The sequence below is a fragment of the Euprymna scolopes genome, chromosome 15 (assembly GCF_053919585.1).
Source record: "Euprymna scolopes isolate OS-2025 chromosome 15, ASM5391958v1, whole genome shotgun sequence".
NCBI lineage: Eukaryota > Metazoa > Mollusca > Cephalopoda > Sepiida > Sepiolidae > Euprymna > Euprymna scolopes.
In genome coordinates this window covers 34000962-34005192 of record NC_136496.1, presented here as the reverse complement: position 1 = coordinate 34005192, position 4231 = coordinate 34000962, and the positions used below count along the sequence as shown (strand labels likewise).

At 32.6% G+C, this 4231-nt stretch overlaps 1 pseudogene; it reads left to right on the top strand.

Annotated features, from left to right (window-relative positions):
* The first annotated feature begins 617 nt into the window (after positions 1–617).
* LOC145294354 (U2 spliceosomal RNA) lies at positions 618–743 on the top strand (annotated as a pseudogene).
* The last annotated feature ends 3488 nt before the right edge of the window (positions 744–4231 follow it).

Here is a 4231-nt window from a genome sequence, read left to right as displayed (position 1 = left end):
ACACACACACACACACACACACACACACACACACACACACACTTAAGAAGATTCAAAGTGAAAATATTTCTGTAGAATGAACTTAATGTATTCAGTTTGTCAATCCGTGTCGTTAACCACTTAGCCACCGCTACTTACCGTCTTTTGATTAAAAACAAATTACTTTCATTTTTATTCGCGTGCAAGCGACTCTATAAGTCACTCCGTCGGTCTCTCGGTCTGTCCGTAACACTTTTGTGCTTGGCCTTTTTGGTTAAGATCAAAGGTCTGTTGTTAATAGATGCTGTTCTTAGCTTTTTAAGCTTTTCTTGGCCCTCGGGCTGGGATCAAGTGCCCAAGTTTTTTGTTCAGTGTTGATTTTCAATATATTTTTAACATGAATAAAGGATTTAATATCTCAAAGTGTAGTATCTGTTCCGGCAGATGCTGCAAGCAAAGACCATATGTGGGGGCAACTCCGCATATAAGGCCTTTGTCAATGTAGGGGCAACCCTTCATACCAATTGTCACTATCTAGCTCCCCTACTTCCCGGGAATTGGCCCCCAATTTCCTCTCCACTCCTCACATTAAAAATCGGCCTTGTGCCTGATTTGCTCGGTGGGGGAGCAAATAAATACCATTTTCTTGGCCTTTTGGCTAAGGTCAAAGTGTAGTATCTGTTCTTACTACATGCTGTACTTATTGTGATATAAAGTGGGGGATCACTTTTCTGTATTAATTTAATGTAAAATAATCACTCACTTTACAACCAGTCAGTCTCAAAGCCATTCAAGTCATTCTCCAGATCATTCAAGTTGTTTTTGAAGGATTCCAGTTATTTTTTAAGCATTCAAGTCATTCTTAAGGTCATTCAATTCATCCTTAATTTCATTAAAGTCATTCTAAGTCATTTACTTTTTATTTATTTAAGTCATTTCAGACAATTTTTCGGTCATTTTAGTTTATCTTTAAGAATTTCATGTCAATCCTACATTCACGCATTCATTCATTACACAAGGAGCATGCGGCTAATGGCTATCGGACTTGTTTACTGACTCTTGGGCATAGCTTCTTCTACTAACGCATTCTCCCCTCCCCCCTTCTCTCTGCCTTACATTCCTTATATAAACGTTTACGAATCCCTTGCTCTACGTTATCATTGTTGTCTGGACACTAATGGTCATCAATTTGAAAATTTGCGAATATGATTCTTCAAGTACATTTGTCTTCTGTATCCGAAGCTATTCCATTTTACTCTATGTTCATAAATTAAGGTGTCATCTACATTCGAAGTGTGAGTACATTTTTTGAGACACCCTATATGCAATACACTTATTATCGAAAATCTATATATATCTATAAAAGTGAGAATGTTTGTGTATGTATGTGTGTGTGTGTGTGTGTGTTAGGACACTTCTCAAACTATATACTTAAGCGATATTTTGATCTACAGACTTAAAATTTAATATATAGGGTATTCAGACATGTGGAAAACTTTATAATCCGTTTTCATCTGAAATAAATGTTACATGATAAGGGCTGTCCCCTTTTCATGTAAGTATAAAAATGGAGAATTTAGTTTAAAATGAAAATGAAATAGCAATAGACAAATTCGAACCTCGTAATCTGGGTTTAGAAATAGATTACGTGTGAGAATTTAAAAATGTAAAACAAACATTTGTTTAGAATATAGATAAATATTTCAAGGAAAGAATGTTAACTATCAAGTTTGTTATGAAATTTTAAATTGAAAGAATGCAGCTTATAAGATAATGTTTTTAACATATTGGATAAATAAGTTACTGAGAAATAGGAAAAGTTTTGGACACGTATGTCCAGACACGTGAAAGAAGGAACATGTTTTAACATGTGTATGACGTCACGGAAAATAGAAAGTTCTAGGAATAGAGAAAAACTTTAGTTAGAGTTAGTCAGTCAGTGAGAAAACTCAGAGAGATTCAGTCGTCTAGGAGCGAGACGGTACTTCAAGAAAAAAATGTGAAACTTTGAATTCATGATGATGGAATCACGGCCGTGTGACGAAATAAATCATCATGTGTTTTGTAAAGCTCGTCTTGTGTTTATGATTCTTATACAAAGGTAAAGTCCAATTGTATTATATATTTGTGTTATATGTCTTTACATACACGTCTCAACATCATCATGTCCGAACTGTCTGAACACTATCCCTTCACACCAACAGCTTTCTTCTTCTTCTTCTTCTTCTTCTTCTTCTTCTTCTTCTTCTTCTTCTTCTCTTTCTTCTTCTTCTTCTTCTTCTTCTTCTTCTTCTTCCATAAACACAATTAAAGAATGAACATTTAATATATAAGAATCTCTCCTAACAGGAACAATATCTCTAAGTCTCTATAAACAACTTCTCTCTCTCTCGGAATCCTTTCTAAACATCCCTCTAATAATAAGACTCTTTCTAAGAAATTCTCTCTAAGACTCCCTCTTTTAAGAAGACCCCCAATATAACAAACAGATATTTGGTGCCGTGACCAGGATAAAAAAAATTATATTTGGTGCTATGACCAGGAAAAAAAAGACAAAAACACAATAAAATATCTGGAAAAAAAAGGAGAAGAAAAAAAAACGTTCAATTTGGTGCCGTAACTGACCAGACCACCTAGCGCAAGGGTGGATTTAAAAGAAAAAAAAAGAAATACACATTTACACATGAAGAACCTCTTATAAAGAAAGAAAGAAATGGTTCTGAAGAAAAAACAGACACATTAAAATTATATATAGATAGATTTATATGATAAATTAATAAGAAGAATTAAGGGTAGAACAGTACGTTAAAAAGAAAAGAAAAGAAAAGAAAAAAAGAACGTTTCTGTGTAGAAAAAACAATAGAAGAAATTGAAAAAAAAAAACAGCTATGACAATAGACATACAGATAATAAATTGTAAAATTTTAATGAACAGCCAGTGAGTAAACCAGAAAGAAAAAAAGAGAATAGAACATATGACTTTAGTAACAGTGAGGGTCGGGAATGAGCCTTTCAGCTTACCAAAAGATAAACACGTCAATCACAAATATGTGTTATGAATATTTTTGTTGCATTTTTAAACTGTGAAACTAAGTGTAACTTTTAATGAAAAACAATATTTACTTTTAATGAAAAACAATGGATAGGTTCTGAAAATGTGATTTTTTTCCTTTTTCACTAATTGTACGATCTTTTTTCTTAGGAATTTTTTTTTTACATGGACAATTTTAGTTCCATCGATGTGTTAGGATTGTCTGAGACTTTATAAGTGAGTCGTTTTATTTCATTTTAGAAACGACTATGTATTTTAATTGTAAATGTCTAGGTATTTTTTGTAAACGACTGTGATTTTTCTTTAATTTTGAATTCTGTGGAATGGAAGGTGATGCACTATGCAGCCGACCTCAGGAGTTGATGACGTGGTCAATATTGGGTTTCCACGAATCTATGTTTTGTTATTTGGAATTTTGTTATTAGTGAGATGGGACTTTGTGATTGCTTATAGAATATTTTTGTATTTTTTAATTTATTATTTTTATGTAATTGATATGTTGTCAAACGGCATTGTGCAGAATTTTCTTGTTCTTTGACATGTATTTTTTTTGGGGAGGTGGAATCTTTGCTTGTGGGGTCTATTGAAAGAATGATTAATAAAAGAAAGAACGTGTTGTTAATTAATTAATTAATAATCATAATAGTAATAATAAAATTGGGAAAAAGAGAAAGAAATAAGATTTAAACAGTGTAATAAATAATAATAAAAAACACCACTGGGTTATGTATAAGGGATTAACTAGTTCTTAAATTTCGGAAGAGTCAAAGGTTCAGTCGGTATTAATTTTAATTTTCGAAATGTAGAATAAATGTTCTATTCGACATGAGTGACGTTTTGACCACATAAGTAAGGTAGAAAAAAAGGATAAATATAGGGTTAAATAAACTAGATGAAGAAATGAAAGAAAAAAGTGGGGCGTGAATGGAATTTAATTTATGTGGCAAGCAAGTTAGAATTTTGGAGAGGTGTTGAATTACATGGGTAGTTATTAATTTCATTATTCCCGAGAAGTGATTCAAATTTTTTTTTTTTATCATGATTTCTATTGATTTCGAGTAGAATCAACATGGAGCAACTTTGAGTACTTCATGTGTGGAAATCCGATGTTTTCCGTGAAGCTATGTGTCTTCAAGGCAGGTTGCGCTACCGACTTTGGAAAAAAAAGTTTTTTCTGATATAGCAGTAAACGGAATGTAT